At 41.3% G+C, this 27,678-nt stretch overlaps 1 protein-coding gene across 2 annotated transcripts in view; it reads right to left on the minus strand.

Moving 5' to 3' along the window:
* Positions 1-27,678, minus strand: part of HHLA2 (HHLA2 member of B7 family) — a 184,197-nt gene that overhangs the window by 105,907 nt on the left and 50,612 nt on the right. The window contains exon 1 of one of the 2 annotated variants that reach the window (XM_077296817.1): positions 23,671-23,742. The exons of the other annotated variant lie outside the window; for it this stretch is intronic. The gene's annotated coding sequence lies outside the window, so the exon portion shown is untranslated. Of the gene's footprint in view, positions 1-23,670; positions 23,743-27,678 lie in introns of those variants that run through there. 2 annotated transcript variants of the gene reach the window in all.

A 27,678-nucleotide genomic window follows, 5' to 3' on the forward strand; every position in this document is an offset into this window, starting at 1 on the left:
AACATATGGGTATCAGCGTACTCAGTACAAATTGGACAATTGGGGTTCAATTTCTCCTGTTACCCTTGGGAAAATGCAAAACTGCAGGCTAAAAAATCATTTTAGTGAAAAAAAAAGGATTTTTTAGTTTCACGGCTCTGCTTTATAAACTTTAGTAAAACACTTGCGGGTTCAAAGTTCTCGCAACACATCTATATAAGTTCCTTGGAGGGGTCTAGTTTCCAATATGGGGTCACTTGTGGGGGGTTTCTACTGTTTAGCTACATCAGGCACTCTGCAAACGCAACGTGATGCCCGCAGACCATTCCATCAAAGTCTGCATTCCAAAATGCCACTTCTTCCCTTCCGAGCTCTGCCATGAGCCCAAATAGTAGTTTTCTCTCACATATGGCGTATCAGCGTACTCAGGACAAATTGGACAACAACTTTTGGGGTCCAATTTCTCCTCTTACCCTTGGGAAAATACAAAACTGGGGGCTAAAAAATCATTTTTGTGGAAAAAAATTTTTTTTTTTAATTTCACGGCTCTACATTATAAACTTCTGTAAAGCACTTGGGGGTTCAAAGTGCTCACCACACATCTAGATAAGTTCCTTAGGGGGTCTACTTTTCAAAATGGTGTCACTTTTGGGGGGTTTCCACTGTTTAGGCACATCAAGGGCTCTCCAAACAAGACGTGGCGTCCTATCTCAATTCCAGCCAATGTTGCATTGAAAAGTCAAACGGCTCTCCTTCTCTTCTGAGCTCTGCCATGAGCCCAAACAGTGGTTTACTCCCACATATGGGGTATCAGCGTACTCAGGACAAATTGCACAAAAACTTTTGGGGTCCAATTTCTCCGGTTACCCTTGGTAAAATAAAACAAATTGAATGTGAAGTAAATTTTTTGTGAAAAAAAGTTAAATGTTCATTTTTTTTAAAACATTCCAAAAATTCCTGTGAAACACCTGAACAGTTAATAAACTTCTTGAATGTGGTGTTGAGCACCTTGAGGGGTGCAGTTTTTAGAATGGTGTCACACTTGGGTATTTTCTATGATATAGACCCCTCAAAGTGACTTTTAAATGTGATGTGGTCCCTAAAAAAAAATGGTGTTGTAAAAATGAGAAATTGCTGGTCCAATTTTCACCCTTATAATTCCCTAACAAAAAAACATTTTGGTTCCAAAATTGTGCTGATGTAAAGTAGACATGTGGAAAATGTTACTTATTATTAAGTATTTTGTGTGACATATCTCTGTGATTTAAGGGCATGAAAATTCAAAATTGGAAAATTGCGAAATTTTCAACATTTTCGCCAAATTTCCATTTTTTTTCACAAATAAACTCAAGTAATATCAAAGAAATTTTACCACTAACATGAAGTACAATATGTCACGAGAAAACAATGTCAGAATCACCGGGATCCATGGAAGCGTTCCAGAGTTATAACCTCATAAGGCCGGCCTCACACTAGCGAGTTTTACGGACGTATGAGCGCATAAACTACGTCCGTAAAATTCGCATTACACACGGCCCAATGAATCTCTATGGCCCAGCTCATATCTGCCATATATTACGCATCCGTAATATACGGTCTTGTACGGCCGTAGAAAATCGCAGCATGCTGCGTTTGTCACCGTATTGCGCAAAAAAATCGCCAATGAAAGTCTATGGGGGCAAGAAAAATATGGATTCCACACGGACCAGCAGTGTGACTTGCGAGAAATACGCAGCGGTGTTAGTGAAAAGCCGGTAATTCAATTGCCGGCTTTTCATTTCTCCTTCCCAAACCCGACAGGATATGAGACATGGTTTACATACAGTAAACCATCTCATATCCTTTTTTTTTTTGCATATTCCACACTACTAATGTTAGTAGTGTGTATGTGCAAAATTTGGGTGCTGTAGCTGCTAAAATAAAGGGTTAAATGGCGGAAAAAATTGGCGTGGGCTCCTGCGCAATTTTCTCCGCCAGAGTGGTAAAGCCAGTGACTGAGGGAGACGCGGGATTTCCATTATGACATCATCATCGCCATGCTGTGCCCGTCGCTGATTGGTCGAGGCCTGGCGGCCTCGACCAATCAGACGCGGGATTTCCAGCACAGACAGACAGACAGACAGACGGAAAAACCCTTAGACAATTATATATATAGACTAGACTGTGGCCCGATTCTAATGCATCGGGTATTCTAGAATATGCATGTCCCCGTAGTATATGGACAATGATGATTCCAGAATTCGCGGCAGACTGTGCCCGTCGCTGATTGGTCGAGGCAACCTTTATGACATCATCGTCGCCATGGCAACTATTATGACATCTACGTCGATACTGTGCCCGTCGCTGATTGGTCGAGGCGAATTCGCGGCAGACTGTGCCCGTCGCTGATTGGTCGAGGCAACCTTTATGACATCATCGTCGCCATGGCAACCATTATGACATCTACGTCGATACTGTGCCCGTTGCTGATTGGTCGAGGCGAATTCGCGGCAGACTGTGCCCGTCAATGATGATTCCAGAATTCGCGGCAGACTGTGCCCGTCGCTGCTTGGTCGAGGCAACCTTTATGACATCATCATCGCCATGGCAACCATTATGACATCCACGTTGATACTGTGCCCGTCGCTGATTGGTCGAGGCCGCTGTGCCCGTCGCTGATTGGTCGAGGCCTGGCGGCCTCGACCAATCAGAGACGCGGGATTTCCAGGACAGTCAGACAGACAGACAGACAGACAGACGGAAAAACCCTTAGACAATTATATATATACTAGACTGTGGCCCGATTCTAATGCATCGGGTATTCTAGAATATGCATGTCCCCGTAGTATATGGACAATGATGATTCCAGAATTCGCGGCAGACTCCAGATTCCAGATTCCAGGACAGACAGACAGACAGACGGAAAAACCCTTAGACAATTATATATATATATATATATATATATATATATATACTGTATTTTCTGGCGTATAAGACTACTTTTTAACCCCTGAAAATCTTCTTAAAAGTCGGGGGTCGTCTTATACGCCGGGTGCCGTCTTGTACGCCGAGTGCAGACACCAATGTGTATATGGTGGGTGGGGGGGAGTGGTCCTGATGACGAAGAGGGGGCGTCTCACAGGAAAGTGTGAGTGGAGTGTCCCCCATTACCTCATTGTAGCTGCAGCATGGGGTCTCTGTGCTGGGGAGAGGCGGCAGCTGCTGCTCCTCTTTGTGCCGCATGGGTGCTGTGCTGTGGGGCGGTGGCCGCCGCCGCTCCCCAGCACCCCACACTGCAGCTACAATGAGGTAATGGGGGATACTCCACTCACACTTTCCTGTGAGATGCCCCCTCTTCGTCATCAGGACCACTCCCCCCCAAAAGGCACATTAGTCACCGGCCCTATAAGACGACATACGGCGTATAAGAAGACCCCCGACTTTTAAGAAGATTTTATATTTTAACTGGAAAAGTTGGAGGGTCGTCTTATACGCCCAGTCGTCTTATATGCCGGAAAATACGGTATATATATATATATATATATATATATATATATATATACTGTATATATGTTTTAACGAACATTTGAGCACATAAATCCATTAGATGTCGGTTTTGCAAGCCTACGAGAAAATATCGCAGTACGGATGCCATACGGATTACATACGGAGGATGCCATGCGCAAAATACGCTGACACACCCTGCCTACGGATGACATACAGACCACTATTTTGGGGACTTTTCTGCGTATTACGGCCGTAATAAACGGACCGTATTTACATACGCTGAGTGTGAGGCCGGCCTAAAAGGACAGTGGTCAGAGTTGTAAAAATTGGCCCAGTTATTAAGGTGCAAACCACCCTTGGGAGTAAAGGGGATAAAGAGAAAAATCAGACAAACAGAACATTTTTCCATGGTCTCTTAATTTTTGCCACAGCTGTATATATAAAAAGTTTAAATCACCCCCCCCTTCGCCATATTTAAAATAAAACCATTAAAAAAAACATACACATATTTGGTATCGCTGTGTTCAGAATCGCCCGATCAATAAAAAAAAAGCATTAACCTGATCGCCAAAAGGAGTAGCGAGAAAAAAGTAAAAACGCCAGAATTATGTTTTTTTGGTCGCTGCGACATTGCATTAAAATGCAACAGCGGGCGATCAAAAGATCATATCTGCACCAAAATTGTATCAATAGAAACGTCAGCTCGGCACACAAAAAATAAGCCCTCACCGAACCCATGATCACAAAAAATGGAAACGCTACGGGTCTCGGAAAATGGCACTTTTTTTTTTTTTTTTTTTTTAACAAACTTTGAAATTTTTTTTCACCACTTAAATAAAAAAAGAACCTAGACATATTTGGTGTCTATGAACTCGTAATGACCTGGAGAATCATAATGGCAGGTCAGTTTTAGCATTTGGTGAACACAGTAAAAAAAAAAGTTTAAACAAAGTTGTGGAATTGCACTTTTTTTGCAATTTCACCGCACTTGGAATTTTTTTCCCCATTTTTGAGTACACGATATGGTAAACGAATTGGGTTGTTCAAAAGTACAACTGGTCCTGAAAAAAACAAGCCCTCACATGGCCATATTGATGGAAAAATATGGCTCTGGGAAGAAGGTGAGCGAAACAAATGCAAAAATGAAAAAGCGCAGGGTCTCTAAGGGGTTAAAAAAATCATAGAATGTGGTTTTTATTTTATCTTCTGTCACTCACAGTTGAAGTGTGCTTACTATAAAAAAAAATTCAGATCACTCTATTCTTTGTAGGTGGGAAAACTTGCAAAATTTTCAGTGTATCAAATACTTATTTTCCCCACTGTACCATTTCTCACAATACCGTGGGAGAGGTATATAGTGCAATATAGCCTTGCAATAAGATTTTTGTGGGGCTCATAACATGGAAATTGGGCAGTGAAAAGAGTTTTTTTCCACGTTGTACTCAATTTGCTGTCACGTTTCACTTACACTTGCTATTCTTTATTTTCACATACAAGGTAGTCAGCAATAATTCATGTCACATTGAGTGCTCGAGCTTGCTATTAAACGTAAATGGAAAACCCACTTGCCTCTTTCTTAAGACGCCTTTTGTTTATGTCTCCTCCCTTTTTCAGTGGTTTTACTACATTTATACTCAAACTTCGTCTCTTTAGGGTATGTGTCCACGTGCCGTTTTACATCAGGAATAGCAGCGGATTGAACGCTGCGTGGAGCCGCAGCGTTCAATCCGCAGCGTCCAGATATTACAGCATAGTGGAGGGGATTTTATGAAATCCCGTCTCCAATATGCGTGGTAACACGCACCCGGCGGCCCTGCGATTACGGACATGCGGCGCGTCTTTTTAGATCGCAGCATGTCCGTGTACCTTGCGGCGACGCTGCGCCGCCGCAAGGTAAATCACAGGGTCCTATGTGTGGGGTGCGATGATGCCGGATGTGTGCAATGAACACATCCGGCATCATCGCGTCTCCAGAAGGGGACGGGGCTTTGGGCGGAGCAAGTTTGCCGCTCTGTCCAAACCGCCGGCCATCCTGGAAAGTGGACACATACCCTAAGAATTTACTATGTGAAAATTCACCACACATTTCTCAATTAAATTTGTATACCATTGCTAAGAATGAAAAAAAAAACACAATGAAAGGGTTTGTAAGTCAAGTTATAAAGTCTATTAATTTTCTATTACTATTTTTTATTGAGCATTTCATGTAGGTTCAGCACCTAAAATAAATCAATAATCACTGACCTACTACTAAGTAAAATATCACATTCCATTCCTCCTATTTTACTATAAACATTTGAGATAGAACATGTTTTTTCCTTAATATTGTCCATATGAATCATCAATTTGTCACATGGCTGTTAGCAGAAATCTGTATGGTATCCCATTTAAACTATTATCAGAAAACATAAAAGTTGCCTAAAGTTCCTTTGCAACTCTTGGTTACTGCGATGGAAACCTTTACTTTTTATTTGTTCCAGAATTACCTGAAGACGTAGAAAATGGCGAACAATACATATCTCAGAGACAATTTAGCTGATAAGGGGCTTGGGAGACTGACTCCTATAGATCCACAGGTGTCTATGTCTGTTGGTACAAATTACACAGATGCAAAGGCTGTTTACTGTGTAGTACTTGTTCTCCTGCCCCCCAATCTAAAAATATAGGAAGACTTTTGGAGGTAAAAAATACAGATATTTATTATACGCACACAGGCAGGAATTAATCAGGTCTATTAACCCCTTCACCCCCAAGGGTGGTTTGCACGTTAATGACCAGGCCAATTTTTACAATTCTGACCACTGTCCCTTTATGAGGTTATAACTCTGGAACTCTTCAACGGATCTTGGCGATTCTGACACTGTTTTCTCGTGACATATTGTACTTCATGTTAGTGGTAAAATTTATTCGATATAACTTGCGTTTATTTGTGAAAAAAATGGAAATTTGGCGCAAATTTAGAAAATTTCGCAATTTTCCAACTTTCAATTTTTATGCCCTTAAATCACAGAGATATGTCACGCAAAATACTTAATAAGTAACATTCCCCACATGTCTACTTTACATCAGCACAATTTTGGAACCAAAATTTTTTTTTGTTAGGGAGTTATAAGGGTTAAAAGTTGACCAGAAATTTCTCATTATACAACACCATTTTTTTTTAGGGACCACATCTCATTTGAAGTCATTTTGAGGGGTCTATATGATAGAAAATACCCAAGTGTGACACCATTCTAAGGCCGGCGTCACACTGGTGAGTTTTACGGATGTAAGAGCGCAGAAACTACGTCCGTAAAACTCGCATAACATACGGCACAATTATTCTCAATGGGGCTGCTCCTATCAGCCGTATATTACGGTTCAGTATTATACGGCTTTCTACGGCCGTACAAAATCGCAGCATGCTGCGTTTGTCAGCGTATTGCGCAAAAAAATCGCCAATGAAAGTCTATGGGGGCGAGAAAAATACGGATTCCACACGGACCAGCAGTGTGACTTGCGAGAAATACGCAGCGGTGTTAGTGAAAAGTCGGGAATTCAATTGCCGGTTTTTCATTTCTCCTTCACAAACCCGACAGGATATGAGACATGGTTTACATACAGTAAACCATCTCATATCCCCTTTTTTTTTGCATATTCCACACTACTAATGTTAGTAGTGTGTATGTGCAAAATTTGGGTGCTGTAGCTGCTAAAATAAAGGGTTAAATGGCGGAAAAAATTGGCGTGGGCTCCCGCGCAATTTTCTCCGCCAGAATGGTCAAGCCAGTGACTGAGGGCAGATATTAATAGCCAGGAGAGGGTCCATGGTTATTGGCCCCCCCGTGGCTAAAAACATCTGCCCCCAGCCACCCCAGAAAAGTCACATCTGGAAGATGCGCCTATTCTGGCACTTGGCCACTCTCTTCCCACTCCCTGTAGCCGTGGGATATGGGGTAATGAAGGGTTAATGTCACCTTGCTATTGTAAGGTGACATTAAGCCAGATTAATAATGGAGAGGTGTCAATTATGACACCTATCCATTATTAATCCAATTGTCTGAAAGGGTTAGAAAACACACACACATGATTTAAAAGTATTTTAATGAAAGAAACACAGCGGTTGTTTTAATAATTTATTGCTCTCTCAATCCATTTGCAGGCCCTCGCTTGGCAAAATAATAAACGCACAAGATACATACCCTCAGCTGAACCGTCACGTCCCACGAAGTAATCCATCTGAAGGGGTTAAAATATTTTACAAGCAGGAGCCCTGCTAATGCAGCTGTGCTCCGTGCCTGTAATCCCCGGCGAATGAATGTATGACCTATATTTCCTTCAGTCGCGGTGAAGCGCCCCCTGGTGGATGTCCTCATATGACCTGGAGCGTGGGAAAAAGTTCCCAGGCTGCAGTTCATGAGAACATCCAGCAGGGGCGCATCACCGCGACTCAATGTAAGTACAGATCCAGCTTTCCTTTCAGCACCCGGGGGATTACAGACACGAGCGAGTGGTTTATCGCAGCTCGTGCCTGTAATATTAGTTAACCCCTTCAGATGGATTACCTCGTTGGACGTGATCGGACATCAGAAGGTATGTATATTGTGTGTTTATTATTTTGCCAAGCGAGGGCCTGGAAATGGATTGAGAGAGCAATAAATTATTAAAACAACCGCTGTGTTTATTTCATTAAAATACTTTTAAATCATGTGTGTGTGTGTTTTAACCCTTTCAGACAATTGGATTAATAATGGATAGGTGTCATAATTGACGCCTCTCCATTATTAATCTGGCTTAATGTCACCTTACAATAGCAAGGTGGCATTAACCCTTCATTACCCCATATCCCACCGCTACAGGGAGTGGGAAGAGAGTGGCCAAGTGCCAGAATAGGCGCATCTTCCAGATGTGACTTTTCTGGGGTGGCTGGGGGCAGATGTTTGTAGCCTGGGGGGGCCAATAACCATGGACCCTCTCCTGGCTATTAATATCTGCCGTCAGTCACTGGCTTTCCCACTCTGGCGGAGAAAATTGCGCGGGAGCCCACGCCAATTTTTTCCGCCATTTAACCCTTTATTTTAGCAGCTACAGCGCTGAAATTTTGCACATACACACTACTAACATTAGTAGTGTGGAATATGCAAAAAAAAAAGGGGATATGAGATGGTTTACTGTATGTAAACCATGTCTCATATCCTGTCGGGTTTGTGCAGGAGAAATGAAAAGCCGGCAATTGAATTACCGACTTTTCACAGATATCGCGCTGAATGAAATCTAAATACAGAATATATATATATATGTGTCTCAATGACATATATATATATATATATATATATATATATATATACTGTATATATGTTTTAACGAACATTTGAGCACATAAATCCATTAGATGTCGGTTTTGCAAGCCTGCGAGAAAATCTCGCAGTACGGATGCCATACGGATTACATACGGAGGATGCCATGCGCAAAATACGCTGACACACCCTGACTACGGATCACTATTTTGGGAACATTTCTCCGTGTTACGGCCGTATTACGGCCGTAAAATACGGACCGTATTGTCTTACGCCGAGTGTGACGCCGGCCTAAAAACTGCACCCCTCAAGGTGCTCAAAAACACATTCAAGAAGTTTATTAACCCTTCAGGTGTTTCACAGGAATTTTTGGAATGTTTAAATAAAAACGAACATTTAACTTTTTTTCACATAAAATTTATTTCAGCTCCAATTTGTTTTATTTTACCAAGGGTAACAGGAGAAAATGGACCCCAAAAGTTGTTGTACAATTTGTCCTGAGTACGCTGATAACCAATATGTGGGGGTAAACCACTGTTTGGGCTCATGGCAGAGCTCGGAAGGGAAGGAGCGCCATTTGACTTTTCAATGCAAAATTGACTGGAATTGAGATGGGACGCCATGTTGGGTTTGGAGAGCCCCTCATGTGCCTAAACATTGAAACCCCCCACAAGTGACACCATTTTGGAAAGTAGACCCCCTAAGGAACTTATCTAGATGTGTGGTGAGCACTTTGACCCACCAAGTGCTTCACAGAAGTTTATAATGCAGAGCCGTAAAAATAAAAAATCATATTTTTTCACAAAAATGATCTTTTCGCCCCCAATTTTTTATTTTCACAAGGGTAACAGGATAAATTGGACCCTAAAAGTTGTTGTCCAATTTGTCCTGAGTACGCTGATACACCATATGTTGGTGTAAACCATTGTTTGGGCGCATGGCAGAGCTCGGAAGGGAAGGAGCGCCATTTGACTTTTCAATGCAAAATTGACTGGAATTGAGATGGGACGCCATGTTGGGTTTGGAGAGCCCCTCATGTGCCTAAACATTGAAACCCCCCACAAGTGACACCATTTTGGAAAGTAGACCCCTTAAGGAACTTATCTAGATGTGTGGTGAGTACTTCGACCCAACAAGTGCTTCACAGAAGTTTATAATGCAGAGCCGTAAAAATAAAAAATCATATTTTTTCACAAAAGTGATCTTTTTGCCCCTAATTTTTTATTTTTCCAAGGGTAAGAGAAGAAATTAGACCACAAAAGTTGTTGTGCAATTTGTCCTGAGTACGACGATACCCTATATGTGGGGGTAAACCACTGTTTGGGCGCATAGCAGAGCTCGGAAGCGAAGGAGCGCATTTTACTTTTCAATGCAAAATTGACTGGAATTAAGATGGGACGCCATGTTGCGTTTGGAGAGCCCCTGATGTGCCTATACATTGAAACCCCCCACAAGTCACACCATTTTGGAAAGTAGACCCCCTAAGGAACTTATCTAGATGTGTTTTGAGAGCTTTGAACCCCCAAGTGTTTCACTACAGTTTATAACGCAGAGCCGTGAAAATAAAAATTCTTTTTTTTTCACTAAAATTATTTTTTAGCCCCCAGTTTTGTATTTTCACAAGGGTAACAGGATAAATTGGACCCTAAAAGTTGTTGTCCAATTTGTCCTTAGTACTCTGATACCCCATATGTGGGGGGGAACCACTGTTTGGGCACCTGGCAGAGCTCGGAAGGGAAGGAGCGCCATTTGGAATGCAGACTTAGATGGATTGGTCTGCAGGCGTCACTTTGCATTTGCAGAGCCCCTGATGTACCCAAACAGTACAAACCCCCCACAAGTGACCCCATATTGGAAACTAGACCTCCCAAGGAACTTATCTAGATGTGTTGTGAGAACTTTGAACCTCCAAGTGTTTCACTACAGTTTATAACGCAGAGCCGTGAAAATAAAAATTCTTTTTTTTTTTCACAAAAATGATTTTTTAGCCCCCAGTATTGTATTTTCACAAGGGTAACAGGATAAATTGGACACCAAAAGTTGTTGTCCAATTTATCCTGAGTACGCTGATACCCCATATGTGAGGGGGAACCACTGTTTGGGTGCATGGCAGAGCTCGGAAGGGAAGGAGCGCCATTTGGAATGCAGACTTAGATGGATTGGTCTGCAGGCGTCACGTTGCATTTGCAGAGCCCCTGATGTACCCAAACAGTAGAAACCCCCCCACAAGTGACCCCATTTTCGAAACTTGACCTCATAAGGAACTTATATAGATGTTTTGTGAGAACTTTGAACCCCCAAGTGTTTCACTACAGTTTATAACGCAGAGCCGTGAAAATAAAAAATCCTTTTTTTTCCCACAAAAATGATTTTTAGCCCCCAAAATTTTTATTTTCCCAAGGATAACAAGAGAACTTCGACCTCAAAAGTTGTTGTGCAATTTGTCCCGAGTACTCTGATACCCCATATGTTGGGGTAAACCCCTGTTTGGGCGCACGGGAGAGCTCGGAAGGGAAGGAGCACTCTTTTACTTTTTCAATGCAGAATTGGCTGGAATTGAGATCGGACGCCATGTCGCGTTTGGAGAGCCCCTGATGTGCCTAAACAGTGGAAACCCCCCAATTCTACCTGAAACCCTAATCCAAACACCCCTAACCCTAATCCCAACGGTAACCCTAACCACACCCCTAACCCTGACACACCCCTAACTCTAATCCCAACCCTAATCCCAACCGTAAATGTAATCCAAACCCTTACCCTAACTTTAGCCCCAACCCTAACCCTAACTTTAGCCACACAACCCTAACCCTAACTTTAGCCCCAACCCTAGCCCCAACCCTAGCACTAACCCTAACCCTAGCTCTAACCCTAACCCTAGCTCTAACCCTAACCCTAGCCCTAACCCTAGCCCTAACCCTAACCCTAGCCCTAACCCTAACCCTAACCCTAGCCCTAACCCTAACCCTAACCCTAGCCCTAACCCTAGCCCTAATGGGAAAATGGAAATAAATACATTTTTTAAATTTTTTTATTTTTCGCTAACTAAGGGGGTGATGAAGGGGGGTTTGGTTTACTTTTATAGCGGGTTTTTTAGCGGATTTTTATGATTGGCAGCCGTCACACACTGAAAGACGCTTTTTATTGCAAAAAATATTTTTTGCGTTACCACATTTTGAGACCTATAATTTTTCCATATTTTGGTCCACAGAGTCATGTGAGGTCTTGTTTTTTGCGGGACAAGTTAACGTTTTTATTGATAACATTTTCGGACACGTGACCTTTTGATCACTTTTTATTTCGATTTTTGTGAGGCAGAATGACCAAAAACCAGCTATTCTTGAATTTCTTTTGGGGGAGGCGTTTATACCGTTCCACGTTTGGTAAAATTGATAAAGCAGTTTTATTCTTCGGGCCAGTACGATTACAGCGATATCTCATTTATATAATTTTTTTATGTTTTGGCGCTTTTATACGATAAAAGCTATTTTATAGAAAAATAATTATTTTGGCATCGCTTTATTCTGAGGACTATAACTTTTTTATTTTTTTGGTTATGATGCTGTGTTGCGGCTCGTTTTTTGTGGGACAAGATGTCGTTTTCAGCGGTACCATGGTTATTTATATCCGTCTTTTTGATCGCGTGTTTTTTTTTTCTTACGGTGTTCAGTGAAGGGGTTAACTAGTGGGACAGTTTTATAGGTTGGGTCATTACGGACGCGGCGATACTAAATATGTGTACTTTTATTGTTTTTTTTTGTTTTTTTTTAGATAAAGAAATGTATTTATGGGAATAATTTTTTTTTTTTTTCTTTATTTAGGAATTTTTTATTTTTTATTTTTTATTTTTTACACTTGTGGAAATTTTTTTTTTTACTTTTTTACTTTGTCCCAGGGGGGGACATCACAGATCGCCCATCTGACAGTTTGCACAGCACTCTGTCAGATAGGCGATCTTACTTTCATCGGAGCAGGCTGCTCTGCAGCCGGCTCCAGACCCTGACCCGGAAGTACTCCCTGCAGGACCCGGATGCAGCCCCGCGGCCATTTTGGATCCGGGGCCTGCAGGGAGAAGACGCTCGGTACAAGGTGAGTACATCACCTTGTACCGATTGTCTCAGGGAAGCACGCAGGGAGCCCCCTCCCTGCGTGATGCTTCCCTGTACCGCCGGTACACCGCGATCATGTTTGATCGCGGTGTGCCGGGGGTTAATGTGCCGGGGGCGGTCCGTGACCGCTCCTGGCACATAGTGCCGGATGTCAGCTGCGATAGGCAGCTGACACCCGGCCGCGATCGGCCGCACTCCCCCCGTGAGCGCGGCCGATCGCATATGACGTACTATCCCGTCGGTGGTCATACGGGCCCACCTCGACGGGATAGTACGTCAGATGTCAGAAAGGGGTTAAAATGTAGCACAATGTCACAGCTAGGTTTCTTTCATTGCCACACCAGGTCTGTCTGACATCACTGGGGAGTTTACACTGCAAGTCATCTGGTTGACTCATGTATTTATGAGGACTAAAAACACAGTTCTCTACGATAACAATAAGTATACAAGTGCTTCTCACAAAATTAAGAATATCATCAAAAAGTTAATTTATTTCAGTTCTTTGATATAAAAAATGAAACTCATATATTACATAGAGTCATTACAAACAGAGTGATCTCTTTCAAGTGTTTATTTCTGTTCATGTTGATGATTATGGCTTACAGCCAATAAAAACCCAAACATCATTATCTCAGTAAATTAGAATAATTTAGAACACCAGCTTGAAAAATTATTTTAAAACCCGAAATGTTGGCCTACTGAAATGTTTGTTCAGTAAATGCACTCAATACTTGGTCGGGGCTTCTTTTGCATCAATTACTGCATCAATGCAGCGTGGCATGGAGGTGCTTAGCCTGTGGAACTGCTGAGGTGTTATGGAAGCCCAGGATGTTTTGATAGCAGCCTTCAGCTCGGCTGCATTGTTGGGTCTTGTGTCTCTCATCTTCCTCTTGACAATACCCCATAGATTCTATGGGGTTAAGGTCAGACGAGTTTGATGGCCAATCAAGCACAGTGATACTGTTGTTTTTAAACCAGGTATTGGTACTATTGGCAGTGTGGACAGGTGCCAAGTCCTGCTTGAGAACAAAATTTCCATCTCCAAAAAGCTTGTCAGCAGAAGGAAGCATGAAGTGCTTTAAAATCCCTGGCAAATGGCTGCACTGACTTTGGTCTTGATGAAACACAGTGGACCTACACCAGCAGATGACATGGCTCCCCAAAACATCAATGACTGTGGAAACTTCACGCTAGACCTCAAACAGCTTGGATTGTGTGCCTCTCCACTCTTCCTCCAGACTCTGAAACCTTGATTTCCAAATGAAATGCAAAATTTACTTTCATCTGAAAACAACACCTTGGACCACTGAGCAACAGTCCAGATCTTTTTCTTCTTGGCCCAGGTAAGACGCTTCTAATGTTGTCTATTGGTCGCGAGTGGCAATCCACTCCTTGTGAATCCCCCCCAAAGTTTTGAATGTCCTTTTCTTAACAATCCTTTCAAGGCTGCGGTTATTCCAGTTGTTTGTGCACCTTTTTCTACCACACTGCTTCCTTCCACTCAACTTTCCATTAATGTGCTTGGATACAGCACTCTGTGAACAGCCAGCTTTTTCAGCAACCTATGATGGCGGAAACAGAAATACTGAAACAGAATAAGGGACCTTTTTAAATGCTTGGGAAGCCTCTGCAGGTGTTTTTTGTTAATTATTCTAATTTATTGAGATAACGACTTTTGGGTTTTCATTGACTGTAAGCCATAATCATCAACATTAACATAAATAAACACTTGAAATAGGCTATATATGACATATGAGTTTCAATTTTTGTATTGAAGAACTGAAATAAATTAACTAAATTAATGATATTCTAATTTTGTGAGAAGCACCTGTATGTGGCTGCTCTGGATTCTCAGCATATTTTCTGGATGGTGATAAGGGAAGGGAGTTTTCATTTATAAAATCATCTGAAAAAGTGCATCTGAGGGGTATAAGCCTTTTCTTCACTCTTCACTTTTGAATACATCAATGGCAAAAAGAAAAAAAAGGATGGTATCGGCCCCTTTAAAGACAATAATAAGAGGATAATTATAGTGGACAAAGAAAAGGCTGAGATATTAAACAGGTACTTTTCATCCATTTTCACCAATGACTGGTTTGTTCCAGTGATCTTTCAGCAAAACAAAGATCAAAGTTCACCAGTGATATACTGTAACTAGTTTAACCCATTATTTTTTTTTTGTAATGACAGATTTTTAATGATTTGGGTCCTAATGAATCAGAAACATAATTTGCAAAATTTTTTCAAGTACGGATTTTTCAGAAAAGGGCATCCCAATATTCAGTTAAAAATGACAATGACATGATTTCCTATTTTGTAAACATTCATTTTCCAAACACAACACAAAAAATTGGACCTAATTATAAAAATTAAAAAATCTTAGTTGCTAGAAGCTAAAGATTAGGCGTCCCAAAAAAAGGACATTGGTAGATAGTGGGTTAACAGAAAAAGAAGTACGCTTGTGTTTGAGCAAATTAAACATTGACAAATCCCCTGGCCCAGATGGCATTCATCCACGGATACAGAGGGAATTGCGTTCAGTAATTGACAGATCGACGTATATCATAATCTTATACTCTCTTGTAACAGGGGTGGTGCTGTGGTTCCGATAATTAAGAAAAGTTAGAAGGTGGATTCAGTGTCATGACTGTTGTTGAGTGTCCCATGACCAGGGGCTCCTTCCCTGTCTCTAATGCTAGGGGCAGCCTAGCTAGCCCTGTTCCCCAGATTACGTCTGATGGTGAAGATGCCAGGACCACATATCTTGTTTTAGCTCCTGAACATGCCCTCAGTCTGTACCCTTCCACCACCCAGGGAAGAGGGGAGCAGTTGTGTACCGTAATACACCAACCAGACTAACACTGTAATACGAACAGTTATAATGAAAAATACCAAACATACACACATAAACAACAGAGGTAAACACCGGGAAGTGGAGGATGGTGTTAACCCAAAGTAGGAGAAGAAAGGGAATTATCACACACTCATAATCTAGCAACAGTCACAGATAAATTCACTAAATGCCTTCTCCAATAACAACCACCATCAACCTACAGCAATGCAGCATAAGCTAGCTCTGCAAATGATTGCTAGCTAGGACCCTTATTATAAAGGAGATGAGAGTGGCTAACAGTGCACAGCTGAGAGCCTTAATGCTCCAGGATCTCTCAACAGAGCAGATTAACCCCTGCACTGCTAAAGTAAATTTACACCATGTAATATGAAGGTGAAGTGCTTCTAATCAATGCAGGAGTAGGAGAAATCAGACGCTGTAGTCTTCTGGCTCTTCTGTCACGGTAAACCCATGACATCCAGGCAACTACCATCCGGTATGTCTGACATTACTAGTGTCAGAGAGGCATTATAAGAGATGACCTGCAGAAATATATCGTAGAGAATAATATAATAACTGACAACCAGCATGGATTCATAAAGTATAGGTTGTGTCTAACTAACATGTTGGTTTTCTATGAGGAGGTAAGTGCAAATCTGGATATTGGTAATGCGACTGATGTGATTTATCTGCACTTTGCAATGGCATATGATACTGTACCACATAACAGCCTTATACTGAAGATAAAGAACCAAGGACTGGGGGAAACTATATGCAGATAAGTAATGAATCGGCTGAATGACAGGAAACAAAGTCGTCATAAATGGTAAATGAGATATAGTCTCTAAATGGGATATACCGTATATACTCGAGTATAAGCTGACCCAAATATAAGCCGACCCCCCTAATTTTGCCACAAAAACTGGGAAAACTTAATGACTCGAGTAGAAGCCTATGGTGGAAAATGCAGCAGCTACTGGTACATTTAAAAAATAAAAATAGATACCAATAAAAGTAAAATTTATTGAGACATCAGTAGTTTAAGTGTTTTTGAGTATCCATATTGAATCAGGAGCCCCATATAATGCTCCATACAGTTCATGATGGGCAATATAAGATGCTCCATATTAAAATATGCCCCATATAATGCTGCACAAATGTTGATTATGGCCCCAGAAGATGCTCCATACAGTCATTTGCCCCATATAATGCTCCACAAATGCTGATTATGGCCCCATAAGATGCTCCATAGAGATATTGCCCCATATAATGCTGCACATGGCCACATAAGATGCTCCATAGAACATTTGCCCCATATAATGCTGCTGCACATGGCCCCATACAGATATTTGCCCCATATAATGCTGCACATGGCCCCATACAGACATTTGCCCCATATAACGCTGCACATGGCCCCATAGGATACTCCATACAGACATTTGCCCCATATGCTGTTGCTGCGATTTAAAAAAAAAAAAATCACATACTCACCTCTCAGGCCCCCGGCTCTTGCTATATTCACAGGTCCGCGTTCCACCGACAGCCGCCGCTGTGTCTTCCCCATCCTCTGCACTGACGTTCAGGCAGAGGGCTGCACGCACACTAATCGCGTCACCGCGCCCTCTGACCTGGAACAGGGAATAGGTGAATATCGCGCACTGTGTTATACTCACCTGCTCCTGGCGCGGCGCAGTCCCTGGCTCTCCGGTGCCAGCAGCTTCTTCCTGTATTGAGCGGTCACATGGTACCACTCATTACAGTAATGAATATGCGGCTCTATCCCTATGGGAGTGGAGCCGGGTCCATATTCATTATTGTAATGAGAGGTACCATGTGACTGCTCAATACAGGAAGAAGCTGCTGGCATCCGGAGAACCAGGAACCTGCAGGGACCAAGCCAGGAGCAAGTGAGTATTATTACACAGCTGCCGCTCCCCCTCCCCTGCCGACCCCTGGGTATGACTTGAGTATAAGCCGAGAGGGGCAATTTCAGCCTAAAAAAATGGGCTGAAATTCTCGGCTTCTACTCGAGTATTTACGGTAGTCAGCAGTGGGGTACCACATGGATCTGTGCTAGGACTGATTCTTTTTAACTTCTTTATTAATGACCTTGTGGATGGGATTGAGAGTAAAGTGTCAGTCTTTGCTGATCTGACCTTGATATTACAATATTGCAAAAAGATCTGGATAAGATGACTGAATGGGCAAACACTTGGCAGATGAGGTTCAATGTAGATAAATGTAGAGTTATGCCCCTAGGACGGAGTAATACTGTTGCTGCATATACATTAAATGGGAGTATACTCAGGACTACAGAACAGAAGGACTTGGGTATTCTGGTTACAAGTAAGCTGAGCACCAGTACTCGATGTCAAGCAGCAGCCGCAAAAGCAAACAAGATTTTACGATGTATAAAAACAGAGATAAAATCCTGCGATTCCAACGTATTATTTCCCCTTTATAAATCACAGGGAGGCCACATCTAGAATATGGAATCCAGTTTTGGGCTCCACATTTTAAAAAGGATATTCAGAAGTTAGAATCGGTTCAACGACAGGCAACTAGATTATTACAAAGGATGGAAGGCCTCTCATAAAAGACACCTCGGAGGGGATCTTAATTACATGTATAAATATATGTGTAGCTAGTACAAAACACTGGCACGTGACTTATTCCGTCCAAAGACCGTACTGAGGACTTATTACTGGTGGAAGAAAGGCGATTCCGGCAGTTAAACAGGAAAGGGTTCTTTCCAGTTAGAGCAGTCAGACTGTGGAATGCCCTACTACAGGAGGTAGTAATGGGCACTATGACAGCTTTTAAAAATGGCTGGATCGTGTCATCAATACACATAACATTTTGAGTTATAGTTAATTTAGTGACGAAATGTATAATTGGTGGAGGAAGGTTGAACTTGATGGACATAGTTTTTTTTTTTCCAACCTATAAAACTATGTAATATGTTTGAGAAGCTATTATGATAATTTTTGACAATAACAACATGTTTAGTACTGAAGCTGAAGGTTAAACGCTAAAAATAAAAATCTACTAATCTACTTGTTTGTTCTTTGGACAATCATTATTCCAAATCTATCTACTCTTAGGGCTCGCTCACACGAGCGTATATATTGGACAAATGCTATCGGATGTTTTATCGGATAGCACTCAGATCAATGTTATTTCATGGGGCAGCGCAGATCAGTGTTTTTTTCTTCTCATGCTAATATAAGAAAGAATTTGCAGCATGCTGTGATTTGCTGCACAAATCAGATAGCCCTCACCCATTTAAGTCTATGGGTGCTGTTATGATCTGGTGGCCTAGGAGCAGCATGGGACGTACTCTGGAGAAGGTGGTACCTGTACTGACCGCAGACCCTAGAAGTAGCCGTGGAATGTACCTAACACTCCCTGGACATCTCGACACAGCCGGAGGACTAATTACCCCTAGAGATAGAAAAGGGAAAACTATCTTGCCTCAGAGAAAATCCCCAAAGGATAGACAGCCCCCCACAAATATTGACTGTGAGAGGAGAGGGAAATAACATACGCAGACTGAAATCAGAGTTTAGCAAAGGAGGCCACTTCTAGCTAAATAGAAAGGATAAGACAGAGTACTATGCGGTCAGTATTAAAACACTAGAAAATATCCACCACAGAAAATACAAAATCTCCACATCTAACTAAAGACATGGAGGGCATATCTGCATCTCCAGAGATACCAGCTTGGCTGAACAAATCCTTATACAGACCAAGCTGGACAAAACAAAACATGGAAAATAACTTGAACGATCAGGCCCACTGCATGTGGACTGCAAAACATGGAAATTAATGACAAATCCGCATCTGAATTGTCATGTTACAAGTTTGATAATTGGCGTGGAATCGGATACATGTGGATGGGATGTAAAACCACATCTACATCTATTGTAATGTAAATTTTGGCAAAAAAAAAAAAAAATTTCTTGTGATCTTATAATGTTATAATTTTGGCAGCATATCCATTTGGCAAGATTTCCATACAGGTATTGGCCTGGACATTTTATACAAGCCAATTATGTTAAACTAACTTAATTAGCTCTTTAATTAAATTGACTCCATTATGTATGTGTGTCGGATAAGGAAAAGCTAGATTGATCTGAATCATGACATTTGAAGCCAATTCATTAAAACTTGTGGTTCGTACACTAGTCTTAATGACAAGTAAGAAGGAATAAGTGCATCTTATCACTGGTGTGTGCCTCGCAAGGGATGCTACTCCAATCAATGACTAGAGTAACATTTATGGCGTAACTTATGCCACAAATTTTGATGAATTTATTAGTTGGGCTTTGCCATACCCCATCCTGGTCTACTTTTGCCTGTTTTGGCCGAGCTGGCCAAAACTGGTGTAAAAATGCCAAATGTTGCTAATTTTTTGTTCGACCTAGTTTTGCACAAAATTTCACTACCTTTTGAAGGTGTTTTACTTTAGCATTCTGGCAAAAACCTTAATCAGGCCCCAATGTATAGTGCTACTGAGCTAATAAAGATGCATAAATAAAATGGGAGAAAAAAACAATACAAAATGTCATATCAAGAGGATGCTTGAGAAAAGCACAGGAAATTTTATGAAATGAATAGAAAATTGCAATTTTTAGCAAATTCACCCCTTATTATGAAAATCATACTGACCCACTTCTCAGTTGAAAACTAGAATCAGACCGTTCTCAAGTCAGGTAGGGAATTCCAGCAGTAAAACTTTCTGAGCTATGTGTCCTAGAAATTGGACATAATTCCTTTAAGTATTTATTAAGAAATCCTACCGGCTGGCTGCCACAAGGTACGTGACTTATCGGCATGACAATGCTATAAACATTCCTCAGACCCGCCTCATTCCTCATACCAGTGCAATTTGATAAGAGATAAACAAATTATGTTGTCTCATCTTGTTATACCATAAAAAAGTATTTTGCGTATTAATCTATAAACCCTCCATTATAAAGCTTAAAAAATATGGAGTTTCATCAAAACCAGTGTAAAGTAAAAGACAAAGGTCACATAGAAGAATCAGAATTTCAATCAGAAGCAAAACTGAAAGAGGTTTCTTGCGTGACTACAATCCAGGTAGGACACACCTATAAGTAAATGCTTTGCATTCTGATAAGTCTCAAGAAACTTCCTGGAAACATTCTTGAGTAAATTGGCCAGATTTACTGAAACCACACCATGAATTAGAATAAACAGGCTTTGCTGTATAATTTAGCTAATTAAAAAAAACAGCAAAAAGCCTCATTCAGAAGTCGGTGATTTCTCATATTTAAGAACACAAACCGTTGTTCATCGGTGTTTTTCATCCAATTTTCATCAGTGGTTCCGTTTTTACTATCAGCGTTTCATCAGTAATTTTCAGGTATGACTAAACAAATACAATAATGACAAAGCTTCTCCTATCCATTATTATGCTAACCTATGGGTCTATTATAATCACGGACAGCGCACATTGGCATCCATGTACGGCCCGTGTGCTGTCCGTGATTTTAGGAACCATTGACTTCTGTTAGCAATTTTGATCGGTGTGGCGTTTCAAAAAGGGACATATCTCCATGATTTTTTTTTGTGGACACGTGAACAGATCCATAGATTATAATGGTATGTGTATGCTGGATAATAAATTTGGTACCTTCTAGACACTTTTGCCTAACTTGACTCCTTTTTTTGACGTAAACAAATTTAACACATTTTTCATGTGAGTATTTGAAATACGTAATAAATTAAAGTTTAACAAGATCCCAAATTTGGATAATTTTTTCAGTCAACATAGTAACATAGTAATTAAGGTTGAAGGAAGACTTTAAGTCCATCTAGTTCAACCCATAGCCTAACCTAACATGCCCTAACATGTTGATCCGTAGTCAAGGCCCATTAACAATAGTAAATCTGATGTATGCTTAATATTCTGATATATTTTCTTCAATAGTCTACATATCATGAAAAATTATATACATATTTTACGTCCGTCAACCCCAACAGAAAAAGGGTGGCAAATTAAAAGGTCCATTTTAATTATCTTCCCAAAGCTTACTTATCAGCAGACCGAAGGTTGCTCTGTGCATGTGGGGGGTAATGCATCTTCTATCTCTCCTAATTTCTCCATACACATGAATGTACACTTTATTCCACTTTTTGGCAGTATGACGAAAAAGCATTGTTTTTTTTGTCTTTTTTTATTTTTATTTTTTTACAGTGTTCATTGATGGTATTAACCAGTGAACAAGTGGAACCGTTTTATAGGTCAGGTTGTTCCGGATGCGGGAATACCAAATATCTGTACTTTGGAAAAAAAATATATATATATATTTAAGGGTACAATCTATTTAAATTTGTTTTATTATTATTTAGTGATTTAACCCCTTTCTGACATTAGATGCAATGATCTGTCCATGTGCCCTGGGCCTATTTGACCAGTTACAGATCATTACGCCATCGCGATCGCCCGCGCATACAAGGGGTGTGCGGGCAATCGCCGCCGGGCGTCAGTTGATCATGACAGCTGACACCCGGTACTAAGTGACAGGAGCAGTCACAGACCGCTCCCAGCACTTTAACCCCCGAAATGCTGCGACTGAACAAGATCGCAGCATTCCGGCAGCGGGCTGGTAGCCCCTCTGCCTTTGGATCAGAGACCCCGCGGCGTGACGCAAGCTAGGAAGCTTACTGATCATGCACAGTTTTAGGCTCTCCAGGAATGTGTTGTGACAGTGACACAGCCGCGACACATGCAGCTGATTATCGGGAGCACACCAAGTATCCAGGTTACCGATGCAGCTATTTGGGAAGCGCTATAGCTATTCGGATAAGCTCTTAACTGAAGTTATTCGATCATCCCTAGTATTATCATAATGAAGAGGGGAAATGTATTGCAAGGTCATTTTTATGACACAATGTACACTGTAAAAACAATTCCCCAAAAATAAAGTCAGAATTGCGTTTCATTTCAGACTTTCTCCCAACTTGGATTTTTTTCCTGTCTTCCAGTACACTATTTGGTAAAATGAATGCTGTCATTCAAAAGCACAAGTCGTCCCGCTAAAAATAAGCCCTAATACTGTATGTCTGTCTATGTGGGCACAGAATAAAAATAAGTTATGGCTCCGGGAAGCAAGAAAAAAAAACAGAAACGCAAAAACAAAATATGGTAGCATCGTGAAGGGGTTAAACACATGCAGCCCGACTCCGAAATAACTTTTTTTTTACTAGGCATGGATGCCCTTAAAATAATAAAGAGGGACACTAAACTTGCAGTGACCCTGCGGATCCAGCACAGGCTGCTCTAGAAGTCTGCATCGGCTGCAGATGCGATGTCTACTCCGGTCGGAATCAGATTGTGATTGTCTGAAGCAGTAAGGGGACTAGAAAAATGCATCTTTGGATGTTTGTCTAATGATGCACTCTTCTAATCAAATGACTGCTGCAACAAATCACACAAACCACAGGTTGTGATATATTTAGATCCAGCCTGATGAAGGGTTTTTCCACCTGAAACGTTCCGTAATACTTTACTTACCGTGGTGTAACCAATGGATATGAAATACTGGAAATAAATCCTATTTGATCATCGTCATGTATCTTCCTTCACTCTATCTATTACATTGCAGCAATCTCATGACTTCTAAATGGAGCAGACAGCTTCCAGAGCCATCACAGACCACTAGAGTGGCCCGCGCTGGATCTGTGGGAGCCCTGGAGGGTAACTAAGCTTTTGTTTACTATTTTAAAACCATCAATGTCTAAAAAAAAATATTTTGTTATCAGACAACCCATTTTAATGTTCCAGTCTGAATTTTCCCAGTCATCCTTTCAATGCGCCTGGTCTTCTGTAACAGCAAAGACTTCTGGTATCACCTCAGTCTTTGATCTATCAACTTTTCTGCATCCCCACTATATATACTTGCTATAAACATGTGACAACTCCTCTAAATATATTATAACAACCCAAGAGAGAACATCTTACCTTCTCACCACACTCAAGTATGAAGGTTTCATAACAACACAAACAGGTTTGTTCTGTCCTATGGCTACAAACTGTATCTATCGCAACTAATTCCAACCTATAAGTTAGTACCGGGTGGAGCAAAAGTACCTTAGAATAAAAATGAATGACCTGCCTGCTATGTACACTGTACCGTAATCAAAAGATATATTTATCCTGTGTAATCTGTCCTTCCTAGAAGGTTGAAGTCTACAGTCAGCTGATCACACAGTGCAAAGTTAAAATATGTTTTGTGATCTCTATCTGCAATACAGATTAAGGGTCTCTAGCCTGTTCACATAACCAAATCTGCGCATAACTAGCGTTTAGTCTGAGATCTAATAAAATATTCTCATATCACTATATTACCACAGAACGCTTTACTTATGTGTCGTTGTTGACACCTGTGACCATAACAAATCTTTTCTCCTTTGAGAAGAAAAATCAAACAGGGGAATGCTAGTGTTAGGATTGGCGGATTGCACTAAATAAAATATAAAATAAAGTGCAATCACAACCCGGGGTCCACTGTGGAGAAATTAGTCCATCCTGGATAGGACCTGTGCACAGTATATACCGTATGGGAATAAACATGCTAGAAATAGGAGGAAACCAATATGGCTAAATAGGGCTGTAAGGGGCGCAATAAGTGACAAAAAGAAAGCATTTAGAGAATTAAAGGAAGTAGGTAGTGAGGAGGCATTAAATAAATATAGAAAATTAAATAAATTCTGTAAAAAGCAAATCAAGGCAGCAAAGATTGAGACAGAGACTCATTGCCAGAGAGAGTAAAAATAATCCCAAAATATTCTTTAACTACGTAAATAGTAAGAAACTAACAAATGATAGTGTTAACCCCCTTAAAAATAGTCTGGGTGAAATGGTGGATGAGGATGAGGAAAAGGCAAATCTGCTAAATCACTTTTTTTCATCAGTATTTACTCAAGAAAATCCCATGGCAGACAATATGATCAGTGATAACAAAAATTCCCCATTAAATGTCACCTGCTTTACCCAGCAGGAAGTACGGCGGCGTCTAAAAATCACTAAAATTGACAAATCTCTGGGCCCGGATGGGATACACCCCCGAGTACTGCAGGAGTTAAGTACAGTCATTGATAGACCATTATTTTTAATCTTTAAAGACTCCATAATAACAAGGTCTGTACCACAGGACTGGCGTATAGCAAATATGGTGCCAATATTCAAAAAGGGGACAAAAACTGAACTCGAAAATTATAGGCCAGTAAGCTTAACCTCTACTGTGGGTAAAATCCTGGAGGGCATTCTAAGGGATGCTATGCTGGAGTATCTGAAGAGGAATAACCTCATGACCCAGTATCAGCACGGGTTTACTAGGGACCGGTCATGTCAGACTAATCTGATCAGCTTCTATGATGAGGTAAGTTCCGGACTGGACCAAGGGAACCCAGTGGACGTAGTGTTTATGGACTTTTCAAAAGCTTTTGATACGGTGCCACACAAAAGGTTGATACATAAAATGAGAACAATGGGGATACGGGAAAATATGTGTAAGTGGGTTGAGAGCTGGCTCAGGGATAGGAAACAAAGGGTGGTTATTCATGGAGCACACACGGACTGGGTCGCAGTGGGGTACCACAGGGGTCAGTATTGGGCCCTCTTTTTAACATATTTATTAATGACCTTGTAGGGGGCATACAGAGCAGAATTTCAATACTTGCAAATGAGCTTTAACCCATTATCTACCAATGTCCTTTTTTGGGGACGCCTAATCTTTAGCTTCTAGCTACTAAGATTTTATAATTTTTATAATTAGGTCCAATTTTTTGTGTTGTGTTTGTAAAATGAATGTTTTCAAAATAGGAAATCATGTCATTGTCATTTTTAATTGAATATTGGGACGCTCTTTTCTGAAAAATCCGTACTTGTAAAAATTTTAATTTGGCAAGTAATGGGTTAATGGGGATAAATGCAAGGTCATGCACTTGGGTAGAAGTAATAAGATGTATGACTATGTGCTTAATTCTAAAACTCTGGGCAAAACTGTCAATGAAAAAGACCTGGGTGTATGGGTGGATGACAAACTCACATTTAGTGGCCAGTGTCAGGCAGCTGCTACAAAGGCAAATAAAATAATGGGATGCATTAAAAGAGGCATAGATGCTCGTGAGGAGAGCATAATTTTACCTCTATACAAGTCACTAGTTCGACCACACTTAGAATACTGTGTACAGTTCTGGTCTCCGGTGTATAAGAAAGACATAGCTGAACTAGAGCGGGTGCAGACAAGAGCGACCAAGGTTATTAGAGGACTGGGGGGTCTGCAACACCAAGATAGGTTATTACACTTGGGGCTATTTAGTTTGGAAGAACGAAGGCTAAGGGGTGATCTTATTTCAATGTATAAGTATATGAGGGGACAGTACAAAGACCTTTCTGATGATCTTTTTAATCATAGACCTGAGACAGGGACAAGGGGGCATCCTCTACGTCTGGAGGAAAGAAGGTTTAAGCATAATAACAGACGCGGATTCTTTACTGTAAGTGCAGTGAGACTATGGAACTCTCTGCCGTGTGATGTTGTAATGAGTGATTCATTACTTAAGTTTAAGAGGGGACTGGATGCCTTTCTTGAAAAGTATAATGTTACAGGTTATATATATTAGATTCCTTGATAGGGCGTTGATCCAGGGAACTAGTCTGATTGCCGTATGTGGAGTCGGGAAGGAATTTTTTTCCCCAATGTGGAGTTTACTTTTTGCCACGTGGGTTTTTTTTTGCCTTCCTCTGGATCTACATGTTAGGGCATGTTAGGTTAGGCTATGGGTTGAACTAGATGGACTTAAAGTCTTCCTTCAACCTTAATAACTATGTTACTATGTAGTCTGCTGCTAGTGTGAACATTGATGGAACAAAACAGCGAGTGTTACTTTAAACACTATGTTTGCACCACACACGGTGTGGACGGAATACTGAGTACCAAGCTCAGTGACTTCACCGAGAGGTACTGCACTAAGAATGCTAAGTACTATACCCTGCTAACGTCACAGGGATGAAGGATATGGGTTGAGCTTGCTCTGTAACTGAACTGTGCCAATCGTGCACATGAACGAAACAGATGCTAAGCCAAGCGGCTAGTTACCCCAGTCCTGATGCTACCGAACTTGTGCCTGACCGGCACCCAAGCAAGTAGCAAACTAGAGACTCAGGCGTAGAGCCAAGGACACGGAACCGCATAAGTGTGCTACCTGCCTGCCAACGTGTACAGTCTTAGAGCATAGACAGACTCACACAAACATGTAGACAGCGCGCACGAACGACACTAGCGCACCCTCGTGTGCCGCTGAGAACCTTTTATATGCTAAGCTCCACCCCAAACACTCTTGCCCAGTGGCCAAAACATCGCCCACGAGCCAATCCGGGACTGCCACATCATCAGAGCAGCTAACGTCTGACCACCAATGAGAAGCCGCACATCACAGACTTGCTCAGTAAAGTGATCTCTGGACTTAAACTCCAGAGCACAAGGCTACAACCGCCTATCACTGGTTACCATAGACTTGACTCGAGCACCAGCAGTAACCAACCATATACCACGAGCCTGAGCAAGACGCTGGGACCGATGTATGTGCTGAGCAGCAACTGGACCTGAATGGGAGACCGCAGAAGCAGACAATGCTTGGGATCTATCCCACGCAGTGGGAGAATCCCGACGCCTAACAGTCAGTCCATGTCGAATAACATCGGAAACTTTGTGAATTTGAGGACAGTCCCTCTTTCACACATTCCTGGACAGTGCTAGGACATTTTGGTTTAGGTACTTGATATGGAAGGATTCCCACATTCATATTTTTTATAGCTTTATTCACTTACGTAATTTGTTTCTGGCGCATGCAGAATGGTTTTTACATGCCTGACAGACAACAAACTGTGACATTTTACTATATCTTAAAGGGAACCTGTCACCAGAAAAAATGATATTAACCTGCAGATATAGGGTTAATCTGA

This window comes from Ranitomeya variabilis, chromosome 3 (assembly GCF_051348905.1).
Source record: "Ranitomeya variabilis isolate aRanVar5 chromosome 3, aRanVar5.hap1, whole genome shotgun sequence".
Lineage (NCBI taxonomy): Eukaryota > Metazoa > Chordata > Amphibia > Anura > Dendrobatidae > Ranitomeya > Ranitomeya variabilis.